Consider the following 27,807-nt stretch of genomic DNA (forward strand, 5'->3'; position numbering starts at 1 on the left):
CAGGTGTACAATGTAATGATTCAATATTTGTATGTATTGGGAAATGATCACCACAATAGGTTTAGTTAACCTTTCAACATATCTGTCTGCCTTTTCTATCAAATATCACTATCCGTCTGGTGGAAAAACTTGGAAGTCAACCTTGTCTATTCCCTTCTAAGTATAGTAGACACCTGTTAGTTTTCTTGTTTTTGGACTTCTGAAAACCTTTTCCTTTCAGCAATTGTCGCCTCTCTTACCTGGTTTGCGTTTCACGCAAATCCTCAGCAGTGTAGCAGTGGGTGTGTGACCCAAGCTGATCTATCTAAGTACCTCAGCTTCCTGAACGCAGCTGTGGTCTAGGAACAGGCATATGACCAAGCAGAGCCTCTTGGCGTCCTTTCCAGAGACTCTGGGAAAGAAAGGATCTTTTTCTTGCTGAATATTTGGGTGCTAAGGACCCTGTAAACCTGAATCCTGAGGGCAGGATGAGGGAAGGGGGATGGTGGGAGTTTCTGTTCTGAAATTGGGTGGGAGGCTGATGTTCACACAGAAGAAAACAGGGCCAAGACATGCAGGGAGAAGAGAGAAAGAGCCCCGATGGCATCATTGAAACCTCTTAATCCAGCCAAGAGGTTCAAAAGTGCGCGCGTGCGCGCACACACACGCACATACATGCATACATATATCTCTGTTTTGGGGTGGTTTTTTAGGAAGGAATCTCCTACCTAGCATGCGTTTTGTTTTTTACCAGTTTTGCAAGCCTGTATCTGGAAGTAGAGAGTCTCCTTGTCTGTCCTGGGTAAGGGCTAGTACATCCAGAACGAATGAAAGGTAGTAGTACTGCCTCTTCTTCTCAAGACGTGACAGAAAGCCTTTGTGCTTCTCAGGTCTTGGCTCTTTCTGAAGCAGACAGAGTAAGCCTTTCGTGTTTTGGGTCCTGGACAGGCACTGGAAACTTCACGTGTCATCTGTTTGCCTGTGAAGCAGCTCAGCCCTTACTGGGACGGGTTCTGGGAGAAGGTGCTGAATGTGGGGTAGTGTGGCTGTAAACAGACATCAGTGCTGTGCCTGAGGAAGGTGGGCAGACCCCAAGAACCATCCCAGCACTCCAGGCCAAGTGACCACTTTGCCCCCAACGTACTGGCTCATTGACTGGGACCTTCACAGTTATTTTGCTTGAGAGAGAGCAACACTGATTTTTTGGTAACCATGTAAGGAGGACATCTACTGCTTCTTACACACCAAAACCTCTTTTCTCCTTTCCACACCAATAACAATCTTAGTTCCCACTAATAAGATAGTTACCATTCGCCACAGTAATTACCTAGGGGCCCACAAACCCTAGTGGGCCACTGACATCTGAATAGTTTAACTTCTCTGGCACTGGTGTCCTCCAAGCTGGGGACACAGCAAGTGGCACCACTGTTGCTTATCAAAGGAGATTATAGCAATTTGCGTAAAAGCTGTGAGACTATGGACTCCTCCAGGAGAGGAACTGTTCCTTCTTTGTAATCACATCCAGAACAATATGTGGGTCACAGTATCTGCTTAGTAAACGGCAGTGAACTATGTCTGATGTTACTTTTCCAGTCTCTGCCCACACATACTTTTTTCTTTTTTTTTTTTTCACTCTCCAACATTACCATAAACTCATTTATTTAAAAGAAACTGTACGTCCATATCCTGGCTGAATTGGGCATTCATATTATGTGTTAAATGCCCAGGAATAGCAAAAAATTAAACCAACTCCATACAAAGCAACTATAAGAACACAAAAACAGAACAAACAAACCAAAAATCATACTTTTAGCTGATGAAAACTCTCTCCGCCAAACGAACCACAAAGTGGTATACTGCCACGCATACTTTTTTATATGGTTGCAGTCTTACAATAATAAAGCATCTTGTATTCTTTGTATTTTTACAGTACAGTTTTGGTTAGACTTGACAACTGGCTGGTCCCAGTCCTGAGAAAGAAAGAGAGAGAGGCAGGGGAAAGGTTAGAAAAAGTGGAAGGTGATTCATCTAATTCAATATATGACACATGGAAGTTTGATAATTTTCTTTCAATGAAATTAGAATATACTCATTTAATATATTTTTCTTCTGTGTGGTCAATGGGCATAAAGTTTCCGGTAAACAAGATGGATAAACTCTAGAGATTTGCTGTACAACATTGTACCTATCGTCAACAATAATGTATTGCACACTTAAAATTTAAGATGGCAGATCTCATGTTACATGTTCATATCACAGTAAATAAAATTTTGAAGAAAAGAGAGAGACAATAACTGTGCCAGGAAGAGGAAATGTTAGCTTGTCTTTGGGTTACTCTGAAGGAGTTAAAAATACACTGCTCTCAAAACAAATATTCGGACTCATCCTTCCTTTAAAGATGCGTGTGAAGTATTGCTGCCAAAGAATAATTCATTTGTATTCATAGTGAGAGAATACATCTTTGTATGACATCTTATTTTATGATTCTGTATATGAACACACTCAATACACAGAGGAGTCCTTTCATTGATTTGCTCGCATTTATTGCATTCCACAAGCCAGGCCTTGTGTGACACTTCAGGAAAGCCAAAGCAAGATGGCCTAGACCCAGAGCTTAGCATTCTGATGGGGAGACAGGCAAACCTCAGTAGAGTGTCGTTTGTGCTTTGATAGAAATGTGTGTTCTGGGGTGGGCAAGAATGGGGGAGAAGTATTTAGGTTAGACTGAGATTTTTGTTGGCTGAGATGACTCTTGCAATACTGTTCAAGTACAAGAATCTTCTCTGCTGAGGGAACAACCTTGGGGAAGGCACAGAAGAATGAAATAGCTTTCCAAAGAGAAACTGGGAAACTTGAAGTCGGTCACTATAATTGGAGCATATGATACTAGTGGGTTTGTGGCAAAAGATGAGAATAGAGGGGAACATGTGGGCCAGATTACAGCACATAAAGGTATTAGGAGCCAAGCCTTGTCAAGGAAGTTATAAAGAGCAGGGATAGGGCACAATTCACTTCATTCTTTCAGCAAATCATTATCGCATGACTACTATGTGTTAGGTACTTTGCTGGCCCCTGGAAATACATCGAAGGTGCTAGAAAGTGCTCAATTTCTGGATGTATCTTAGAAGTATAGCTAATAGGATTTGCTGACAAGCCAGACGAGGGGTGTGAGAGAAGGAGGGAGATAGAGTGGTGGCAGAATCTTTGGCCTGACCATTATAATTTTTTAATGATGGTGACTCTCACCAACAAGAGGGTAGGATTGAAGCTATACCAACATGTGAATCTAAGGATCAGTCAGTCTCTGGTGATGCAAGAATCCCAGCTCTGGAGAAAACCCCCTTTCCTTGAGTATTTCTGGGAGTTCTCAAGGGTGTCTTACATGTGCCCATGAAAATGAAAGTCCTGGCTGCAACTTATAGTGGCTGCAGTTGCTAGAGCACCACAGACCTATTTCTCTCTCTGGAGCTAAGCTAAGATTTTCTTATTGGTTTTTTAACACATAGATTTTTACTGAGCTGTAAGTACTACATATATTTTTTACTGATTTGTAAGTACTATATATATATGTATATACATATTTACTGAGTTGTAAGTACTGTATATATGTATATGTGTATGTCTATGTATATACATATATACACACACACACAATTCTGTATTCTTTTTTTGTTGTTTGTATCATTATAAAGTCTTTAAACTTACTGGTAAAAGTTGTTTAAAATTACTTTCAATGCATAGACCATACTTTATTCAGCAATTCCTTATTACTGAACATTTGTACGTAAGGTAATAATCCCTAATAAGTTTGTGTATAAATTTGTAATGATGAAGGCGATGGTTCCTGAAACAGATTTCTATAAATGAAATTACCCGAATAAAATTTAGTGATTATCTTCCTTTGAATCCAAATTAAGATTCAGTGCTATCTGGCTATGTTGGCAACGGTTACTAGTCACGTATAAGTTATCTCTTGCCACATAATAAATTACCCTAAAACTTAGCAGCTTAAACCAACAGACATTTCCATCTCACAGTTTCTGAGGGGCAGAGAGGCATTTAGAGGAGCGATTCTGGCTCAGGGTTTCTCATGTGGTTTCAGTCAAGCTCTCAAGTGGGGGCCATGATCACCTCAGGGCCTGACCGAGTTAGAGAATCCACTTCTAAGGTGGCTCATCCACCTGGCTGTTGGCAGGTCTCAGTTCCTTGCTGGCTGTTTGTGTGTGCAGAAGCTTCCCTCAGCTCCTTGCCCCATGGGCCTTTCCACGAGGCAGCTCACAGTATATAGCAAGCTGCACCCCCCGAGCAATGATTCAAGAGAGAATGGAAGAGCAACCAAGATGGAAGCCACAGTATCTTTTAAAGACCCAGTCTCCCCAAAATTGTTTTTAATTTAAAATTTTTTAAAAATGAAAAATAAGTTAGAAAACCCCCAAATCCCCAAAACACACAAAATATAAAGACCCAGTCTCCAAAGTCACACACTGTCACTTTTGTTTCGTTCTGTTTGTTTCAAATGAGTCACTAAGTCCAGCCCACTCTCAAGGGAAGGGAAATTGGCTTTACTTTTGAAGGGGAGAGTGTCAAAGAATTTATGGACATATTTTAAAAATCAACATAACCTAGGAGTTGGGCCTCTTTCCTCCCTTCCCTTCCTTTCTTTTTTTTATCAGCTTTAGAAGGAAGGAGGAGGTCTATCCTGACCCCAGATTCCTGGGAAGTATCCCCAGGAGACTAGATTAATAATCCCAAATGGGCATTAGATAGGTAGAATTTTTTTTTTTTTTTTTTTTGCAGCCCATGACAGAGCCCACATGGCTGCCAAATCATAGGTATTCCCAGAAGGTGTGATGACAGCACCTGTGCGGGAGAAATTTCAAATGTGGCCATACCCTATTACTGGGGCATAACCCAAGATGCACATCCCTCAAGCAGAAATAATAAATGGAGTGAAAGATTCCTGATTAAGAGGACTTCCACTGCCACAAAGTTGCTAATGGTTTGGTGTTTGTGACCTTATATTTATTAAGATTTGAATTGGCATTTAATATACCTGAGATGAGCAGATGAATTTTTCAATCTATTTCAAGATAAATGAGTTTTTTAAAACATGGATATGTTAATAATAGGGAAATTATTCCAAAAAGCAGATTGGAAAGAATCTGTAGAAAATAAACTTGAAAACTTGCATGGAACAAGTGAAGGAAGGGTTAACCTGCAGAGAAATGGTACTGTGTAAGCTCAGATAATTTGGAAGACTTGAAGGACTCCCTGGATCCTTATTTAGAAGGAGAAGGAAAGGGACCTGCCTTAGAACCACTGAGCTCAGAGCCAGTCCGGCCTCCGGCTATTTCAGACTTTGAACTCCATGGGAGGTTTTGATAAGAGCCAGGCCTGAAGGTGGGGGAGTTGCTCGTGGTATTAAAAACATCTGATAAGGACTGTCTGCAATTAGAGAACTTCTGGACGAAATATCAGTTCTTTACGGACAAACACAACCATTGTTCTGTGACAGGTTTGGGAGACTGAAAGGTGGAGGGAAGCAGGTAAGTTGTAACTGCCAGGGGAGCCAGCCTCTGTTACTGAGGATGCCAAGGAAGAGTCAGGAAGACACCAAGACTTTGTGTTCCATAAAACTGTGGAAGCAACCCCTCAAAGACAAGATGTAAGGTCAACAAAATCAGAGAAGATTCTGCCTAGCCCTCAAAGGAGAATGTTTCTGGAACAATACTCTGCAACGTGGTGAATGAAAAATGCCCACCACTATGTTGATGTTAATGGAGAATGATCACTTTCTAGAAGGATGTATTCATAATTGTAGCTAACCTTTCCTGAGAACTTGGTGCCGTGCAGACTGCTGAGTCTTCACGCGTATTATCTCATTTCATTTTCATGACAACCCTAACCCTTAACACCATCCCCAATGGTAGATAAGAAGAGGGAGCCCCACCTGGCTCTTTAAGGAACTTTAACTCCTGTTCAAAATCCCACAGCTGGCAAGTGATCAAGGTGAGATTCAAACGCAAAGTCTCGAACTCTAGAATCTGGGTTCTGAACCCTTAGGCTATGAGAACCCGTCTTGAATGATTTAGCAGTTATATTTTGATTTGATGAGGAGAGGAAAGAACAGAGAGAACACCCAGATTCAGAATAAGTAGGATCTGGTAACATATGTTTCTGTAGTGTGCTCAGTCCTCTGGTACAAATGGAGTTCTTGGCCAAGATGGTGGAAGAGCTATGGAAATGGTGAGACCTTAGGAGCGAGCAGTGCTGATATCATCAGGTGCCCTCATAAACTACTTCCCCAAAAGGGGGCAAATAGAGAATTCCACTGTTCACTTGTACAGAGGCCTTAAGGCTGTTAAAGGGTAGGAAGGAGGCATCCCAAAAAAGAGCCACCTAGCAAGTAGAGACACAAGGGTGTCACCTTGATCAGAGGATAAGAAGGGTGGATCATCTGATCAGATCTTTGTCCCCAGATACTGTCTTGAGCAGAAGACAGTTCCTAGACCCAGGTCACACAGTGCCAAATAAACAGGGCCCAGCCTGAAGCTCCAGCCCCATTCTTGAAGGAGTCTGTGGTGGGGAAAAGGAGGCTGTGGATTGAGGTGAGTAATCTACAGAGGATGTCACAAAGCTGCCCCGTGTCCTGATCACATGCACTGCTCCTTTTAAGCGTTTGGGAGTCTGTGACCCGGGCAGGAAGCCAGAAGTACCAGAGTACCCCAGTTAACATGCTGCCCATTTATCCAACTGCCACAATGTTATGCAAAGAAGATCTTTGCATGGGGTTGAAAGAGGACAAAGTTTGTCTCCTACGCATGCCTTGTACTCAACTGTCTATGTGTTCAGATTTTCCTTTTATCACATTTTAGTTGATTTACCTTGAAAAATAACTTAGCCTCTATGAGTCTGAATTTTCTCATGTGTCTCATAATGACCACATATTCAGGTTTAGCACAGTGAATAGCATACCATATAAGGGTCCAATAAATGGAGTTATTGAAATATTTATGTATTAGAGGAAGAAATGTTAGTTTATGAATGGGCACAATGTTTCATATTTTATCAGAAGGTAACTGAGCCTTTTATTTTTTAATGCCGTGAGAGGCTCTTTGGGTAGCAAAGGTAAAATTTGGGGTGGAAGAGTGGAGAGCATGGCCTGGATATGATGGATTTAGAGCATTCTAAAGATGTTGTCTGTGCTATGCTGTGCTGTAAACACATTCTGTGCCTTCCTGTCTTCAGCTGAGTTGGCTTCCCGCACAGCCTCTGTCAAGGCTCAGGGTAAAGGTTAGGGGAGTGCAGTCCTTAAAGCAGGAGAGAATGCCCAAGAGGTGAGATGTAGAGTGGGATTGAGAATGCAGCAAACGCAAGAAATCAGAAGAAGGGATGATCAGATGCAAATGAAATCATTTACAAAACAGAAATGGACCCACAGACATAGACAATAAACTTACGGTTACCAAAGAGGAAAGGGCTGGGGGAGGGATAAATTAGGAAGTTGGGATTAGCATATACACACTACTATATATAAAATAGAAAACAAGCAAGGGCCTACTGTATAGCACAGGGAACTATACTCAATATTTTGTAATAACCTATAAGAGAAGAGAATCTGAAAAGGAATATATATATAATCTGAATCACTGTGCTGTACGCCTGAAACTAACATAACATTGCAAATCAACTATACTTCAAAAAAAAAAAAAAGAAGAAGAAGTAGAGATGAGAAGGAAAAATGGAAGACTCCCAGGAGCCTGCAGAGAAGCACAGAGGGATAATTGCTATCCAGCTATATGCAGTATGGGAGTATGAGCCAATTTCATTGAACTCTTGAAGTACAAGGAATTTGAAACATGTAAACAAGCGATACTTCACTTGATCTCAGCCAAAAGGCCAAGAAGCAACAAGTGATAGTTGTGTTACAATTATTACTAGTTTGATTCCGAACTTAATCATCTAGGTGAATGGTTGGCAAAAATGGTGATGGGTCTTAAAGGGCTCAATTATCTTTTATGTTTTTTGAAGGAGGGTAAAGGTGGCTGCTCTGCAAAGATGTGCAAATCCTACTCCCCAGATCCTGTGAACATGCTACACGGTAAAAGGGGACTTGCAGGTGCAATTAAGCTAAGAATTTTGAAATGAGGAGATTATCTTGGATTATTCAGTTGGTGCCAATGCAACCAGGAGAGTCCTTACAAGAGGAAGACAGGCATGTCAGAGTCAGAGTGAGAAGTTGTAAGGATAGAAGCCGAAGTCAGAGAGGAGAAAAGATGCTTCCTTGCCGTCTTTGAAGACCAAGGGTCCGTGAGCCAAGGAAAACAGACAGCCTCTTGAACCTGGAAAAGACAAGACAAGGGTTCTCCCCTAGAGCTTCCGGAAGGACTGAAGACCTCCAGATGCCTTGACTTTATCCCAGTGAAACTGATTTTGGACTCCTGACCTCTAGAACTGTAAGATAATAAGTCAATTGTTTTCGGGCACTAAATTTGAAGTCGTTTATTGCAGTACCCAAAGGAAACTAATACAGAGGAGGAGAGTTGACTATTTGGGCAAGAGTGGAAAAGTAGAGGACAGCGTAGTGGTCTGTCCTCTGCCAGGCCCTCTGGGTTGGAAGGAAGAGTTATAGATACAAAATGAAGGAGCTGTCCTCGTGGAGAGCTTGAGGGATGAGGGCGGAAGCAGCAATGCTTAGGGCTCTGGGTGAGACGGTATGACACAGCAGGGAAAGTGTGGCCTAGCACTGTTCTTAGGCGGAGAGGCTTCTAGTGGATTTGTTAGGGGCTATTCTGGGCAGAGAAGAGAGAAGCTTCAGAGTCCATGATGGGAGGCGGTGTAGGGGCTGGGTGAGACAGTGCCAGGAGAACCAGCAGTGTCACTGATGGGTTAGGACTTGTTTGGAGAAATATTAGATATCCCTGAAGACTCCTCAAAAGACTTGAGGGAACACTGATGGAAGGATGAGCTGTTACGTCAGCAGGGAAAGCTAGACAGTTTGAATTACTATCATTTCTGTTACTTCAGCTATACAACCTGGAGAAACTTGGACAACAGCAGTTTTAGGAATCCTAATACGTGTAGTCCAGTTGCTTTCCAGGATTTATCTATACCGCTCCCAGGGATGAAAGCAAGGCTTGTGCTTCAAGCGGTGAAATGCTTTCAGAGACCACAAAATTAAAGGTCGCTGACCACTAGGTGGCCCCATTTCCATGGACTGGAGAATTTGTTTAGTGACCTCTGACCCCAAGGGCTTGAAGCACATTAAAATGATTTGCCTGTTCAGTAACTTGGGTACTTTTTTTTTTTTTTTGGTTTACAGAGTTGTATTAATACAGAAACTTCTTTCTTCACTCTCCTTTTTTACTTACAAATGTTCTGTCACCTGCACCAACGAACATGGCCTTCTTACCTATGAAGTCAAATACCTCTGTGTTACCCAGTAGACTTGAGATGTGGACAAGAAAAGGGGAATGGCACTGAAATTCGTTTTTTTTTTTTAAGATTTAGTTTCTTTTTCCTTTTGATGGGAGGACAGACTATACAAGGAACCTTGCCACTTCCTTTCACCAGTATTTATAATATTATTATACTAGGAAAATGTGTTTGAGTTCTAACAGCTGAAGAAAAATGAAATCTTGAAACAGCCCTTTTAAACTCAGCATTCATATCTTCAAACATAAAGAGGAATGACAAGTATCTATAAGATCGATCTGAAATACATTGGAAAGTCCAGGAAATGGGGAAAACGGAGCATTTTACAGTATTCTCTTAAAGCCCAACAAAAAATATTTGGAAATAAAAGTTTCTGTAGCAAGATACTATTTTGAAAATACTGGAAATATTTGAAAATTACTGACATGTTTTACTTGATTGTCCTTACCACGTTTGGGCAGAGGATGTTTTGTTTCCTAAATTCAGGTGTTGATATTTGAGATGTCTTCAGTTCATTATTTTCTATTATGGTTGGTCTATGAGATGCCCCTCTCTCATTTTTTCCCCATTCACTCTCTCGCTCCTTCTCACAGACACTTATTCTAATATGTTTCATACGTGTCCGTGGCTATGTATGCAAGTGTAAATGTAGCTTTCCTTTGCATATGTATTTTATTTTATTTTCACACCTTTATTGGAGTATAATTGCTTTACAATGTTGTGTTAGTTTCTGCTATACAACAAAGTGAATCAGCTATATGTATACATATATCTCCATATCCCCTCCCTCTTGAGCCTCCCTCCCACACTCCCTATAACATCCCTCTAGGTCGTCACAAAGCACAGAGCTGATCTCCCTGTGCTATGCAGCAGCTTCCCACTAGCTATCCATCTTACATTTGGTAGTGTATATATGTCAATGCTACTCTCTCACTTCATCCCAGCTTCCCCTTCCCCCTCCAGGCCCTCAAGTCCGTTCTCTACATCTGTATCTTTCTTCCTGCCCTGCCACTAGGTTCATCAGTACCACTTTTTAAAATTCCATATATATGCATTAGCATATGGTGTTTGCTTTTCTCTTTCTGACTTTTTTCACTCTGTATGACAGATTCTAGGTCCATCCACCTCACTAAAAATAACTCAATTTCGGCACTTTTTACGGCTGAGTAATATTCCATTGTATATGTGTGCCACATCTTCTTTATCCATTCATCTATTGATGGACATTTAGGTTGCTTCCATGTCCTGGCTATCGTAAATAGGGCTGCAGTGAATATTGTGGTACATGTCTCTTTTTGAATTATGGTTTTCGCAGGGTATATGACCAGTAGTGGGATTGCTGGGTCATATGGTAGTTCTATTTTTAGTTCTTTAAGGAAGCTCCATACTGTTCTCCATGGTGGCTGTATCAATTTACATTCTCACCAACAGTGCAAGAGGGTTCCCTTTTCACCACGCCCTCTCCAGCATTTATTGTTTGTAGATTTTTTGATGATGGCCATTCTGAATGGTGTGTGGTGATACCTCATTGTGGTTTTGATTTGCATTTCTCTAATGATTAGTGATGTTGAGCATCTTTTCATGCATTTGTTGGCCATCTGTATGTCTTCTTTGGAGAAATGTCTATTTAGGTCTTTGCCCATTTTTGGATTGGGTTGTTTGTTTTTTTGATATTGAGCTGCATGAGCTACTTGTATATTTTGGAGATTAATCCTTTGTCAGTTGCTTCATTAGCAAGTATTTTCTCCCATTGTGAGGGTTGTCTTTTTGATGTTTTCCTTGCTGTGCAAAAGCTTTTAAGTTTCATTAGGTCCCATTTGTTTATTATTGTTTTTATTTCCCTTACTCTAGGAGGTGGGTCAAAAAGGATCTTGCTGTGATTTATGTCATAGAGTGTTCTGCCTGTGTTTTCCTCTAAGAGTTTTATAATGTCTGGCCTTACATTTAGGACTTTAATCCATTTTGAGTTTATTTTTGTGTATGGTGTTAGGGAGTGTTCTAATTTCATTCTTTGTTTGTTTGTTTGTTTGTTTTTGCGGTATGCAGGCCTCTCACTGTTGTGGCCTCTCCTGTTGTGGAGCACAGGCTCCGGACATGCAGGCTCAGCAGCCATGGCTCACGGGCCCAGCTGCTCTGCGACATGTGGGATTTTCCCGGACCGGGGCACGAACCCATGTCCCCTGCATCGGCAGGCGGACTCTCAACCACTACGCCACCAGGGAAGCCCATAATTTCATTCTTTTACATGTAGCTGTCCAGTTTTCCCAGCACCATTTATTGAGTGACTGTCTTTTCTCCATTGTATTCTCTTGCTTCCTTTGTCAAAGATAAGGTGACCATATGTGCGTGGGTTTATCTCTGGGCTTTCTTTCATGTTCTATTGATCTATATTTCTGTTTTTGTGCCAGTACCATACTGTCTTGATTACTGTAGCTTTTTAGTATAGTCTGAAGTCAGGGAATCTGATTCCTCCAGCTCTGTATTTCTTTCTCAAGATTGATTTGGCTATTCGGGGTCTTTTGTGTTTCCATACAAATTGTGAAATTTTTTGCTCTAGTTCTGTGAAAAATGCCATTGGTAGTTTGATAGGGATTCATTGAACATGTAGATTGCTTTGGGTAGTAGAGTCATTTTCACAATATTGATTCTTCCAAGCCAGGAGCATGGTATATCTCTCCATCTGTTTATGTTACCTTTAATTTCTTTCTTTTTTTTTTTTTTTCCACTTTATTTATTTATTTATTTATTTATTTTAACATCTTTATTGGAGTATAATTGCTTTACAATGGTATGTTAGTTTCAGCTTCACAACAAAATGAATCAGTTATATATATACATATATTCCCATATCTCTTCCCGCTTGCGTCTCCCTCCCTCCCACCCTCCCTATCCCACCCCTCCAGGCGGTCACAAAGCACCGAGCTGATCTCCCTGTGCTATGCGGCTGCTTCCCACTAGCTATCTAGCTACCTTTAATTTCTTTCATCAGTGTTTTATAGTTTTCTGAATACAAGTCTTTTGTCTCCTCAGGTAGGTTTATTCCTAGGTATTGTATTCTTTTTGTTGCAGTGGTGAATGGGATTGTTTCCTTAATTTCTCTTTCTGATCTTTTGTTGTTAGTGTATAGGAATGCAAGAGATTTCTGTGCATTAATTTTTTAACCTGCAACCTTGCCAAATTCATTGATTAGTTCTAGTAGTTTTCTGGTGGCACCTTTAGGATTTTCTGTGTATAGTATCATGTCTTCTGCAAACAGTGACAGTTTTACTTCTTCTTTTCCATTTTGTATTCCTTTTATTTCTTTTTTTCTCTGATTGCCATGGCTAGGACTTCCAATACTATGTTGAATAATAGTGGCAAAATTGGACATCCTTGTCTTGTTCCTGATCTTAGAGGAAATGCTTTCAATTTTTCACCATTAAGAATGATGTTTGCTGTGGGTTTGTCATATATGACTTTTATTATGTTGAGGTATGTTTCCTCTATGCCCACTTTCTGGAGAGTTTTATCATAAATGGTGTTGAATTTTGTCAAAAGCTTTTTCTGCATCTATTGAGCTAATCAGATGGTTTTTCTTCTTCAATTTGTTAATATGGTGTATCATATTGATTGTTTTGTGTATATTGTAGAATCCTTGCATCCCTGGGATAAATCCCACTTGATCATGGTGTATGATCCTTTCAATGTGTTGTTGGATTCTGTTTGCTAGTATTTTGTTGAGGACTTTTGCATCTATGTTCATCAGTGATATTGGTCTATAATTTTCTTTTTTGTGATATCTTTGTCTGGTTTTGGTATCAGGGTGATGGTGGCCTTGTAGAACGAGTTTGGGAGTGTTCCTTCCCCTGCAATTTTTTGGAAGAGTTTGAGAAGGATAGGTCTTAACTCTTCTCTAAATGTTTGACAGAATTCACCTGTGAAGCCGTCTGGTCCTGGACTTTTGTTTGTTGGAAGATTTTTAATTACAGTTTTAATTTCATTACCTGTGATTGGTCTGTTTATATTTTCTGTTTCTTCCTGGTTCAGTCTCAGAAGGTTGTGCTTTTCTAATAATTTATCCATTTCTTCCAGGTTGTCCATTTTATTGGCATATAGTTGCTTGTAGTAGTATCTTATGATCTTTTGTATTTCTGTGGTCAGTTGTAATCTCTCCACTTTCGTTTCTAATTTTATTGAATTGAGTCCTCTCCCTTTTTTTCTTGATGAGTCTGGTTAAATGTTTATCAATTTTGTTTGTCTTCTCAAAGAACCATCTTTTAGTTTTATTGATCTTTGCTATTGTTTTATTTATTTCTATTTCATTTATTTCTTCTCTGGTCTTTATGATTTTTTTCCTTCTACTAATTTTGGGTTTTCTCTGTTCTTCTAGTTGCTTTAGGTGTAAGGTTAGATTGTTTATTTGAGATTTTTCTTGTTTCTTGAGGTGAGCTTGAATTGCTATTCACTTTCCTGTTAGAACTGCTTTTGCTGCATCCCATAGGTTTTGGAATGTTCTGTTTTCATTGTCATTTGTTTCTAGGTAGTTTTTGATTTCATCTTTGATTTCTTCACTGATCTCTTGGTTATTTAGCAGTGCACTGTTTAGCCTCCATGTATTTGTGTTTTTCACGGTCTTTTTCCTGTAATTGATTTCTAATCTCATAGCATTTTGGTTGGAAAAGATGCTTGAGATGATTTCAATTTTTTTTAATTTTGCAAGGTTTGATTTGTGACCCAAGATGTGATCTATTCTGGAGAACGTTCTGTGTGCACTTGCAAAGAAGGTGTATTCTTCCGCTTTTGGGTGGAATGTCCTAAAAATATCAATTAAGTCTATCTGATCTATTGTGTCATTTAAAGCTTGTGTTTCCTTATGTACTTTCTGTCTGAATGATCTGTCTATTCATGTAAGTGGGGTTTTAAAGTCTCCTACTATTAATGTGTTACTGTCGATTTCTCCTTTTATGGCTGTTAGCATTTGCCTTATGTATTGAGGTGCTCCTATGTTGGGTGCATAAATAATTATAATTGTTATGTTTTCTTCTTGCATTGATCCCTTGATCATTATATAGTGTCCTTCCTTATCTCTTGTAACGGTCTTTATTTTAAAGTCTACTTTATCTGATATGAGTATTGCTACTCCAGCTTTCTTGTGATTTCCATTCGCATGGAATATCTTTTTCCATCCCCTCACTTTCAGTCTGTATGTGTCCCTAGGTCTGAAGTGGGTTTCTTGTAGACAGCATATATAAGGGTCTTGTTTTTGTATCCATTCAGCCAGTCTGTGTCTTTTGGTTGGAGCGTTTAATCCATTTACATTCAAGGAGATTATCAATATGTATGTTTCTATTACCATTTTATTAATTGATTTGGGTTTGTTCTTGTAGGTCTTTTTCTTCTTTTGTGCTTCCTGCTTAGAGAAGTTCCTTTAGCATTTGTTGTAAAGCTGGTTTTGTGGTGCTGAATTCTCTTAGCTTTTGCTTGTCTGTAAAGCTTTTGATTTCTCCATTGAATCTGAAGGAGATCCTTGCCGGGTAGAGTAATCTTAGTTGTAGGTTTTTCCCTTTCATCACTTTAAATATATCCTGCCACTCCCTTCTGGCTTGCAGAGTTTCTGCTGAAAGATCAGCTGTTAACATAATGGGGATTCCCTTGTATGTTATTTGTTGCTTTTCCCTTGCTGCTTTTAATATTTTTTCTTCATACTTAATTTTTGACAGTTTGATTAATATGTGTCTCATGGGCTTCCCTGGTGGTGCAGTGGTTGAGAGTCCACCTGCCGATGTAGGGGACACGGGTTTGTGCCCCAGTCCGGGAAGATACCACATGCCGCGGAGCGGCTGGGCCCATGAGCCATGGCCGCTGAGCCTGCTCATCCGGAGCCTGTGCTCCACAACAGGAGAGGCCACAACAGTGAGAGGCCTGTGTACCACAAAAAAAAAAAAAAAAAAAAAATGGGTCTCAGCCTGTTTCTCTTTGGGTTTATCCTGTATGGGACTATCTGCACTTCTGGCATTGACTGACTATTTCCTTTCCCATGTTAGGGAAGTTTTTGACTATAATCTCTTCAAATATTTTCTCACACTCTTTCTTTTGCTCTTCTTCTGAGGCCCTTATAATTTGAATGTTGGTGTGTTTACTGTTGTCCCAGAGGTCTCTGAGACTGTCCTCAATTCTTTTCATTCTTTTTTCTTTATTCTGCTCCCTGGCAGTTATTTCCAACTTTTTATCTTCCAGCTCACTTATCTGTTCTTCTGCCTCAGTTATTCTGCTATTGATTCTTTCTAGAGTATTTTTAATTTCAGTTATTGTGTTGTTCATCACTGTTTGTTTGCTCTTTAGTTCTTCTAGATCCTTGTTAAATGTTTTTTGTCTTTTCTCCATTCTGTTTCTGAGATTTTGGATCATCTTTACTATCATTATTCTGAATTCTTTTTCAGGTAGGTTGCCTATTTCATCTTCATTTATTTGGTGCTGCAGGTTTTACCTTGCTCCTTTGTCTGCAACATTTTTTTTTGTTGTTTCATTTTTTTTTTTTTTTGATGGGTGGGGCTGTATTCCTGTCTTACTGGTTGTTTGGCCTGAGGGAACCAGCACTGGAGTTTTCAGGCAGTTGGATAATGCCAAGTCTTGGTGCCAAGATGAGAACCTCCGGGAGGCCTCACTCTGATTAATATTCCCTGGGGTCTGATGTTCTCTGTTAGTCCAGCAGTTTGGACTTGGAGCTCCCACCACAAGAGCTTGGGCTCGACCTCTGGCCTCAGAACCAAGATCCCACAAGTCGTGTGGTGTGGCAAAAAAAAAAAAAAAAAAAAAAGAATAAAAGGAGCAGTACAGTAACAAAGAATAAAAAACAAAATAAAGTTAGAAAGATAAAAAATATATTAGGAAAAATAAAAATATAATTGAAACAACTGCAACAAGATAAAATAAAACCACAACAGAAAAAAGAAAAGGGGAACCAGCCAAAAGGAGCAGAACAATAACAAAGTATAAAGAATAAAATAAAACTAGAAAAATAAAAGATTTATTAGAAAAAAGAAAAATATAAATGAATAAACAACAATGAACCAACAAGGTAAAACAGAGCCCCAATCTAAAAGAGGAAAAAAAGAAAAAGCTTTGGCTATGGGGGGTGGAGTTTATGTGGGGGTGGAACTTAGGCAGGGGTGGGGTTTATGGTGGGGTGGGACCTTGGCAGGTGGGGGGTGATGTTTGAGCATGGGGCGGGGCCCAGGCTCAGGATCCCTGCAGCCAGAAAAGGCCTGTGGGCAGAGCCTAGGCAGGGTGACGTTCAAGCATGGGGTGGGGCCTTTGCTTAAGACTTACACAGAAGGGGAGAGGCAGCACATCCAAACGGGGGCCTCTGGAGTGTGGAGTTCCAGAGTCTGGAGATAAGGCTCTGGGTGAGGGTGTGTGGGTGGGGTTTAGGCCCAGCAAGGTTGGAGCGGGTCTCAGAGGGGGTCTCCGGGTGTAGGGGTAGAGCCTTGGCTGGGGGTGTAGGGGTGGGGCTTGGGCTCTGCGTGGCAGGAGGGAGGCTCTGAGGGCAGAGGATTAGGCCCCAGAGACCAACAGACTCCCTGGTGCCTAAGTGGACAGGGAAAGCACTGGCTTTGTTCCTTTCTGTTCTTCCGCACCCCACCCCGGGTCTCCCTCAGGGTCTCCCTGGTACCCGCTGGACCCCTAACAGTGGGTGGGTACTGCTGGGTGTAGGAACTCCTCTCCTCCCCCAGCTGCCCCTCAGGGGTGCCAGTCCTGTAGGTCCGGCCTTTACTTTTGCTCCACTTTCCCTCCCTCCCACTCCCTCAGGACCTGTGTCACTGGACGGGGTCTCAGTGGGCAGAAGATCAGGCCAGGGATCTCAGCAGGCTCCTGGGGGCCCTAGTGGGCAGAGGAAACCTGGCCATGCTCCCTTTTAATCCTCAGCCTTCCCAATGGTCCTCCAATCTCCCCCCTCAGGTGTGGGATCCCTTCCCCTCCCCCAGCCACCCCTCAGGGACACCAGTCCCATCCCACCTCCACTTCTCCTCCCCCTTCACTCCCCCCAACACCCCACATCCTATCCAGTCGCTGCGGGTTCCTCCCATCCCCTTAGGTGTCAGTGGTCCCCCACCGGTGCCTGGTATGTGCCCTAGTTGTGCGGAGATGCGAATTCTGCCTCCTCCTAGTCTGCCAACTTGACTCCGCCCTGCGTGTATGTATTTTAAATGTGCTATGTGAGTTTCCTCTTTGTATTAAATTTATTTTTTATTGATGTATAGTTGAATTACAATGTTGTGTTAATCACTGCTGTACAGCAAAGTGACTCAGCTATACATATATATATACATTCTTTTTCATATTCTTTTCCATTATGGTGTATCACAGGAAATTGAATATAGTTCCCTGTGCTATACAGTAGGACCTTGTTGTTTATCCATTCTATATATACTAGTTTGCATCTGCTAATCCCAAACTCCCAATCCATCCCTCTCCTACCCCCCATCCCTTGGCAACCACCAGTGTATTCTCTATGTCCCTGATTCTGTTTCTGTTTCATTTGTGTCGTATTTTAGATTCTACATATAAGTGATATCATACAGTATTTGTCTTTCTCTTTCTGACTTACTTCACTTAGTATGATAATCTCTAGCTGCATCCAAGAGTTTCTTCTTTTTTTCACCTACTTTATTTCATCCAGAATGTCTCCACCAGTACAGAGAGGGAAGCAAAAACACCAGCTAAGCTTGAAAGACTCTAAAAGCAGATAGGATTGGGTGGGGGAATTGGGGAGATGCTATGAAATGGTACAAACTTGCAACTAGAAAATGAATAAGTTCTGGAGATCTAATGCCCAGCACAGTGATTATAATCAATAATACTCTATTATATGCTTAAATTGCTAAGGGACTGGATCTTAAATATTCTAATCATAAAAAAGAAATTATAATCATGTGACATGATAGAGGTGCTGGCTAAGCTATGGTGGTGATCATATTGTGATATATAAACGTATCAAGTCAACACGTTGTATGCCTTAAGGTTACACAATGTTTTATGTCCATTACATCTCAATTAAAAATAAATTAAAAATAAATAAATAAAATAAAACAGAAAGGACCAGTGCCCTCTTCCTAGGCAGAGACTGGGAAAAAGGTAAGATCCCTTCAGCTGGCCCCTGCCATTGCATGGCATAGGAGGGACAGACAACATCTACAGGATGTACGTGTAGGCAGCGGACCCTGAGAGACCAACATAGAGTTTTACTCCCAGCATAATAGGGGGCAGAGCCAAGTGATCTTCTGTGTACTGGACAGTAACCTGGAGAGGAAGGGCTTTGACATCACCAAGTCTTTTGTGTCTCTAGAGAGGAAGAACAGAAGCAGGAAAGAGAGAGTTTGTATGTATCAGATTTAGCCAGGATTCCAGCCCATTGTTCTTGTAGTCATGACAAAGAGAATAATACAGTGGTGAGCTGCATAGATGCACCACCAAAGACCGATTGAAATGCAGATTATGGCAACAGCTGCTAAAATAGACTGACAGTAATGGCCAAGACCAGATGTTTCACCCTTATTTTTTGACATTGCATAAGCACCCCAGAATGTTGACATTTACTACAGGGGTGGAGTAGGCCATGCAATGGACCTAGATTTTCTTCTTTATACTTTGTAGTTGCAGGAGATGGTTGGTGAGCAGTGATGAAAACATGTGTGATGGAACAAGTAGAAGAAAATTTCCTTGAATTGCATCTGAGCTCTCCCTTTTGAAGAGCAGCACAGGGTTATAGCACCTGAAAGAAGAATTACATAGAAACTTCAGAGTAAAGTCATAGTTTTAACCCTCAAGCAAACTTATTGAACTTATTTATTAGCTCTAGTAGTTTTTTAGTGGATTCCTTTGGATTTTCTAAATACATGATTCTGTCATCTGCTAATAGTTTTACTACTTCCTTTCCAATCTGGTGACTTTTCTTTTCTTTACTTCACTAATTGCCCTGGCTAGAACCTCCAGAGTGAATAGAAGTGGTGAGAGTGACTATTCTCCTCTGATCTTAGTGGGAAAGATTTTACTCTTTCTCTCTCTTTTTTTTTTATAAATTTATTTATTTATTTTATTTATTTTGTTTTTGGCTGTCTTGGGTCTTCGTTGCTGTGCGCGGGCCTTCTCTAGTTGTGGTGAGTGGGGGCTACTCTTCGTTGTGTTGTGCTGGCTTCTTGTTGCAGTGGCTTCTCTTGTTGCAGAGCACAGGCTCTAGGCATGTGGGCTGAGTAGTTGTGGCTCACAGGCTCTAGAGTGCAGACACAGTAGTTGTGACGCATGGGCTTAATTGCTCTGTGACATGTGGGATCTTCCCAGACCACGGCTTGAACCCATATCCCCTGCATCGGCAGACAGATTCTTAACCACTGCACCACCAGGGAAGCCCAATTTCACTCTTTCATCATTAAGTATGATGTTAGCTGTGTCTTTTTCATAGATGTCCATTATCGGGTTAAGGAAGACCCCTTCTGTTCCTAGTTTGTTATGTGTTTTTATCATGAAAGTGTGCTGGATTTTCCTCAAATACCTTTTCTTCATCTATAGAGATGATCATGTGTTTTTTGTCCCTTATACTATTAATATGGTGTATTATGTTGATTGATTTGGGGGAGGGATGTCAAACCAACCTTACATTTCTAAGACAAATCTCACTAGGTTGTGGTGTATAATCCTTTTTACATGTTGCTAGACTTGTGGTCCTAGTTGTTGTAGGCTAAATAACGGCTTTCCAAAAGATACGCTTGTCATAATTACTGGGTGGAACCTGTGATTGTTACCTTATATGGCAAAGACTTTGCAGATGAGATTAAGTTAAGGATCTTGAGATGGGGAGATTATCTTGGGTTATCTAAGCGGCCCCTACATGCAATCACAAATGTCCTTTAAGAGGGTGGCAGAAGGAAATTAAAGACAGAATAAAAGAAAGCAATGTGACCATGGGGAAAGAGATTGGAGTGACAATGACCACATTCCTTGGCTTTCAGGACTCTGAAAGAATACATTTCTATTGTTTTAAGGCAACAAATTTGGGTAATCTGTTACAGTAGCCAGAGAAAACCAACATACTAGCATTTTGTTGAAGACTGTTGTGACTCTATATTCATAAGGTATATTGGTCTTTAGTTTTCTTTTCTTGTGATATCTTTATCTGGCTTTGGTATCAGAGTAAAACTGGCTGCATGGAATGAGTTGGGAAGTGTTCCTTCCTATACTAATTTTTGAAATATTTTTGCAGGACTGGTATTCATTCTTCTTTTATATATGTCTGCATTCCTAAAGATTATTTAAAATCTGCAAACTTTATCTGGCTATTCATGATGTTGACTGCTCTGGATCAAATTTCCCTGAAAAGATTCATGTCTGTTATTTCAGGACCTTTTTCTTGAATAATATAGCTTCAGATATATATTATGTTCTCAAAGTTTTATTTTAGATGGGAATTTCAATGGTAGGTATGTTGCCTGTCTGACTATTGTCCATGTCCATTATTGTTCTCCCATCATTTTAACTCTTCATTTTGTTTCATTTTGTGGGCTCACCTTACTTTTTATCTTCTATGCTTCTTACTGTGTTTTCACCAGTACCTATTTTCCCCTGCACTTCCTCCAGCTCACTTTTGTTCTGTGAATGATTTTCTGTTTTCTCTTCTGATTTCTCCCTGCTTGTTTTCTCTTTCCATTTCCTCACAAAATCTTTGTTGAGCTGCTAGATCTCTGCTCCATATTCTTGTTTCATGAGGCAACTGCTTACTTAAGATTTTCTTATTAAATATCTGGTGATAATTTAAATTTATTCCTTGGTAATATTATTCTAGTGAGTGTCCCTCACTTGTCAGTTGATTTTTTCCCATTTCTTTCTTCTTCTCCCTCCTCTCCCTCTCTTTCTAGTATATGTATGTGGCTCCTAAACAGATTTCCTTTTTAAAATTTATCAGTGAAACAGGTCATTTCCTCTAGCTATTTACAGAAGTTTGGGAGAGTGAGGAAGGACCAAGGCTTTGGGGCAGAATAGTTGGATAGACAAACACAAAGTTTGTTTGTTTAACAAGGGAAAGTCTCTCTTCCACTATTACAGAGACAAACCACTTCATTAAAAATGGCACCTTTGTGTGATTCCTTATTTGGCTTTGCCTGCACCAATATTTGGAACCAAACTGAATTCCTACAGTTGAAGCATGCTCCTTCTTCCTGTCGTTGTAGACCAGGGATATAAGATTTTGTACCTTAGGATGTGCACCTCTGCTTGTACTTTTATTCTGGATCTTTCGAGGCTCTACAGCTGCAGCATTTTTTTTTCCCCTCTGTGGCTTTTATTTTTTGGGGGGGCGGTGCCTTTGCCTGCTAGATTCTCATTGCTTTTGAAAGCCCTTCCACCTATTTTCTGGTTTGGACTTTCAACTGTCTTCTAGTTTTGCCAAAAACAACTTCAGTGTTTGTGTTTCTCTTTTTCCTCATTGCTTTTGGATGATTTCCAGAAAGAGAAGGCAGAAGTACCAGCTTTGGAAACAAGATATTTCCATCTTAAATTTGGACACTTTTTTATACTTGCCTTTTTTCCCCCCCCTCTTCACTTTACATTCTTCTTTTTTTGTAGTTGATCTGTGCTCACAGTTTCATCTGAATGAATTAAAATTAAATTTTCATCTTTATCCCTGGCTTCTCTCCCTGTATAGTGGACATTGTTCCTTGATTTGAATTTAAATAAGGTATGCTAACAGACATTTGTAGTATATTCTAATGGATGGAGATCTCTCTCTCTCTCTCTCTCTCTCTCTCTTTCTCTGTCTCTGTCTCTATCTCTCTCTCTCTCTCTCTCTCTCTCACACACACACACACACACACACAAACAGCTTCCATTCAGGCTTCCACTGAGCCAAAGAGCTGCAAAGCCCCTCTCTGAAAGGAGGACAATTGACAACACCAGTCAAGGCTTGGTGGCCAAAGTGATGGTTGGAATCATGTGAAACTGGTAAAAATCCAGGGAGAAAATGTTGCACCTTCAGCCCATTCCCAAGTCTCCAGTAAACTGGTTTTAGTTCTAAGGAATCCCCATTTCCACAGGGGTGAACTGTGGCTTCTGGGGCAGCTGGCTTAGGGAAAGGTTTCCATGGCTGAGAAGACAATGGAAAGGGGAAGCAGGGCAGGGGAGCAAAGCCTTTGAGAGGGGTTTGGGAAAGGGGATCCCGTCTCTTGGGTAATAATGTTAAATAATGTATTAAATATTATATGACACACAGTATATTACACATTATTATTTATTTATAAATATTCTAATATTATATAATACATAGTGTACATATTTAAACACATATTTTGATGTACTAATGTAATATCTTTTAGTATTTCTTCTACTTTCATTTTACAATAATTTTTTTAAGCTCCTAGATCTACCATTCTAGTTTCTTGAAAAATGTGCATGGTAGGGTATATTTCTACTGGTGATCAGGCTATCAGCAGATTTTAAAATTCTTAACTTGTTGGGGTGGTTCCTGTACTTTCTCTACGACATAGTATTACTTGTTAGCTACTCTCTCCCTTTATTTCCCAAAGCAGCAATAACACAAGGTTGTAGATTTGCTGAGTTTCACTGACTATTTGGCACAGTACAGAGTTGTTAGAGCACTCAGCGTGAAATTTCCCAGCCACTGCTGCCATGTGGAAGTCATCACTGGATGTCCTCCTTAGGGTCCTGCCTGCTGATTCCTTTGCTCATCCGTCCCTCCCCAACCCCCAACTATTTCACAAGACCCTTCTCCATAATTCCATCACTCCCAAAATGGTTGTTTACTCCACCTGCCAGGGAAAGATCCCAAATTCTTGTTGCTTTATGTATCAGGATGCTTTTGGTGAGTACAAAAAACCCCATACAAAGTGGCTTAGATCATAAAGATGTTTATTTTTTTAATTAATTTATTTATTTGTTTGTTGTTGTTTTTTTATTTTTGGTTGTGTTGGGTCTTTGCTGCTGCGTGCGGGCTTTCTGTAGTTGCAGCGAGCGGGGGCTACTTGTTGCGGTGCGTGGACTTCTCATTGCGGTGGCTTCTCTTGTTGTGGAGTACGGGCTGTACGACCTCTCTTTGTAAAACATGGGCAACAGTTCTAGGCATCATAATTAAATATTCATTTATTTATTTATTTATTTATTTCGGCTGCGCCAGGTCTTAGTTGCAACATGTGGGATCTTCGTTGCAGCATGTGGGATCTTTAGTTGTGGCATGCAGGATCTTTTAGTTGCAGCATGTGGACTCTTAGTTGTGTCGTGCATGTGGGATCTAGTTCTCTGACCAGGGATCTACCCAGGCCGCCTGCATTGGGAGTGTGGAGTATTACCCAGTGGACCACCAGGGAGTCCCCTAGGCATCATAATTAAAACCCAACATCCAGAAGTAGAGAGAGACTGCCTCGACCAGTTTCTTCCTTTTAGAGCAAAGAAACCTCTCCCAGAAGCCTCCAAGCAGAACCCCTCACATATCCCTCGGCCGTTACTGACTTGGATGGTCAAGATTCACCCCTGAGTTAGGAATATGCCCACCCTGGCATGGAGGTAGAGGTTTGAATAATCAGGATTTTGTTTGTAGGGAATTAACTTTGTATAAGCGACAAGTAGTGGGTGAGTACTCTATTATGCATTACAATGTAACATGTTTTCTTGAAATTTTTTCCGTCTGCAAAGGTTGATGGGGTAAACTCACCTTTATGATCACACCAGCATTTTGAGGGATCTTCTCTAAAAAGAAGTCCAGTTTTTGTTGCTTATTATGTTTTGTGAGGGATTCTGCCTTCTTCTTAGGCTCATCAGCTCAAATGGCAGCAATTAGTTATTAAATGACATGTTTTGCTCCTATTATAATTTTTAGATTTTTAGTTTCTCTTGAATTTTCCAAGATATTAGTGAGTGGCATAATATCTAGGTCTTTTCGCCCTTATTTTTGGCTTCACCACTTTAATGGCAATTCAATACTTTGTTATGGCTCTTAACTTACCCAGTGTTGATAGCTTGGTTGTCTCTTAATCTATTTGAATACAAGTTGCCTCATGTGTTTGGATAGATATAAAATAACTGTTCCAAAGTTTTAAGCATCTCCAAAGTTGGTGGGGCATAGAAAAGCATTGAATTACTTGAAAAAGTTTATTCTGCCTGATCTATTTAATCATGACTTACTTAGATCCATGATAATGAAATATCCTCTTTAATTGAATATGCAAATAATGAATAATCCTAATAACTTTAATAATTGCTCATCATTATACCAGAAAGATGCATCAAAACCAATCTTTATTGTCTATTTTTTAAAGTTAATATATTTTAGTATCACATTAGTGTTTTCAAAAGGTGTTTTGTGTTGTCCTTATAAAATTCCAGGATAAAGGTCAAAACTCCAAAGATTGGGGTTTAATGACCATGTCTGTATATTCTTTTTTTATGACACATAGTCTCAAGATCTTGAATATCATAAAATTCTCATGTGGTTGGCTATAACACTTTTATGGGATACACAATAAAAAGTAAATTGAGCAAAATTGATTCATTCCCTATATTATTCATAAAATAATATAAACTTGGAGGAATATAGAATTTAATCCCATAGCAGATCATACCTTTCTTACAACCCCTGACAAAAATATGCGTGAATTATCTGATTATCAAATATAAGAAAGGATGACAAATTAGGAGTCTTGTTTGCTTAAAGTTTAAATAGAAAACAGTTTAATTCAATGTGTACTTAGGACATATATAAGATATCTAAGCAGTATAAAAATGAGAAAGTTCTTAGAGTCTGATTAACAAGCTGATAGAGTCATTTTAATTCACATGTTACCTAAATCAAATTACCAAGCTATTTATATTTATAAATTATATGTAAATGTACTTATATATAGAAGTTATATTTTATTATGTCATATCCTACCACCACCATGGGAGGCTGTTTACTATTGACTTACTTTTATTTGCTACTAGAGGGTCAGATTAATACAGAAGAAACTCAAGTGGTACAAAGACAACTAAGGATTCTACATTTAAAAACTGTTTAGTAGAATGCCTTGAATTCCTAAGACACAGCAATAACATTCATTTTTGCATAAAGAAGACAGAATTGAGTGAAATGAGAGAGAAAAGTCAATTCGTTTACCTAAGAATAAAGTCCTGAAAATCTTAATCCAGGATTTTTCCTCCTGCAGTACTCAGAAAATATTACAAATCTCAGATACTCTTGGATGTGTTCATCATTCCTTCTCTCTGAATGAAATAAACTCCTAGTTTGCCTTAATTTATTACCTAAATCCTAAACCGCTGTTATAAGTTATTTGTAGCAATCTTTTTTTTTTTTTTTTTTTTTTTTTTTTTTTTGCGGTACGCGGGCCTCTCACTGTTGTGGCCTCTCCCGTTGCGGAGCATAGGCTCTGCACGGGCAGGCTTAGCGGCCGTGGCTCACGGGCCCAGCCGCTCCGCGGCATGTGGGATCTTCCCGGACCGGGGCACGAACCCGTGTCCCCTGCATCGGTAGGCGGACTCTCAACCATTGCGCCACCAGGGAAGCCCTGTAGCAATCTTTTAATGAAAATTTAAAATCCTAACCAGTAGTACTGCTTGACTAGATATTTACTGCTTCACTACAGATGTAAGTCAAGGGAGCACCTACAGGAAGTATTTATTTTGGGTCCTGTTCTACATGGCCAGTATCTGAGTCACTGTGATTGAAATTCTAAATCCATTTTGAACCCATTGGGTTCTAGCACTAAGCACTTTTATGGCAGTTGTAATAGTCTGGACTATTTCCCTGACTACCTACATGGCAACCTGCCACTTTCCTTTGAGTTTTTGCTAACCTTAATTCACAGACATTGTTGGCAAAATATTTGCTAAGAAGCCTTTCTCAGAGATGACCAGAAAATGTGACTATTGCATATATTAAACTTCTGGATGGTATAACAGATTTTCTAATATTGTTCAGTTTTCTATCTTTTTGTCTGCTCTTGATTTGATCTTTCAAATACAGGTACTCTTTTGTATGCCTCACACCATTTGTGAAGGTGGGGGGGGTGGCTATCTCCTACTAGGTTTCAGCTAACCAAAGAATTTTTATCACAATTTTTATTTTTCTCATAAAAGTTTATGAATTGAAGATGAAAGATGGCTTAGCAACCTGGAAAAGGATTTTATTTCATTCAATGGGATCTGTTTGAGAGCACTCAAGAAGTGATTTTTTAAATTTAAAGTGATCCTTTGGGTACTATGATAGAATAGTTTATAGACTACATTTCATCATATGAAATGTATATAGTTGTATAAAATATAAATGATTGTATTATGTGTATGTGCACACGCGCACACAGAATTTTGAATTGAGTGCATTTATATTCCAAGCTTTTAAAAGGCAATAGGTTTTAAAAAAAAAAAAAGTCAGTTTGATTTGTGTAACATTTGGTTGTAGGCAGATACATTGTGACTTTTTAAGGTTCAATCTGATCAACATTTATTAAGTTCTTATTATGTAGAAGACACTAGAATGATTAAGAGACAGCTTTTGTCCTTAAGGAATTATTTAAGGGTGCTACACAAGGAGAGTTAACAGAAGGTGGGTGGAGAAATGTGAGTACCAAATGATAAATAATAGAGCTTGGTATTTAAAGGGGAAACAAATTACCTCCAGTTCAGAGCATCAGGAAAGACTTCAAGGAGGACGTGGCCTTTTAGAATGAGCCCCTACAGAGGGATGGGATGGGACAGTCCAGCAATCAGATGCAACACGTTTTCTCATTTCACTGTCATCACTACCTTTTTCTTCCCCAGGTCCTCCTCCAGTCCTCTTTCTCTTTCCCTACTGAGAGGACACAGGTGAGTTTGAGAGCTCAAATTTCTTTAACACAATAGAGTATTAATGTGGGCTGAAGAAGAGCTGGCTGAAGTAAAAATGAAATAAAAATGACCAGGACCTTCCCCTTATACTTTTGTCTCTGTTTCCTCCTTGCTGTTCCTGTTCCTATGATTCACCCTCAGCTTCGTGAGGCCAACGTTTGCTTACCATTGTATACTCAGAGCCTGCAGGTAGCAGGAATTCAGTAAATATTTGCTGAGTGACTGAACAAATAGAAAGATAGAGGGAAGGAAGGGAGGAAGCACTGTAATTTCTTCATTTGATTTTACTAACCTTACCTTTAAATTTTACTATTTACCATTCTATAAGTTATTCTGTAGAATAATTAAAGTGTTGACAGATGAAGATGACAACTTGATTTCCTTATAGATGCAGAGTGCTTCAAGCACAGAGAAAAGAAAACAAAACAGTAAACATCCACCACATAAAAACACATCATAAAACACCATCATAAAAACACGAAGACCTATATCCTAGTGGAGTCTATAAGTTAATCTTATCAAGTGAATAAAATA

General features: G+C 39.9%; 1 protein-coding gene across 10 annotated transcripts in view; it reads left to right on the forward strand.

The window, feature by feature from the left end:
* The window catches only part of ABCC9 (ATP binding cassette subfamily C member 9), a 331,111-nt gene that overhangs the window by 85,496 nt on the left and 217,808 nt on the right, over nucleotides 1-27,807 (forward strand). The window lies entirely within an intron of this gene.

Source organism: Stenella coeruleoalba (genome assembly GCF_951394435.1).
Source record: "Stenella coeruleoalba genome assembly, chromosome: 11".
Classification (NCBI taxonomy): Eukaryota; Metazoa; Chordata; class Mammalia; order Artiodactyla; family Delphinidae; genus Stenella; species Stenella coeruleoalba.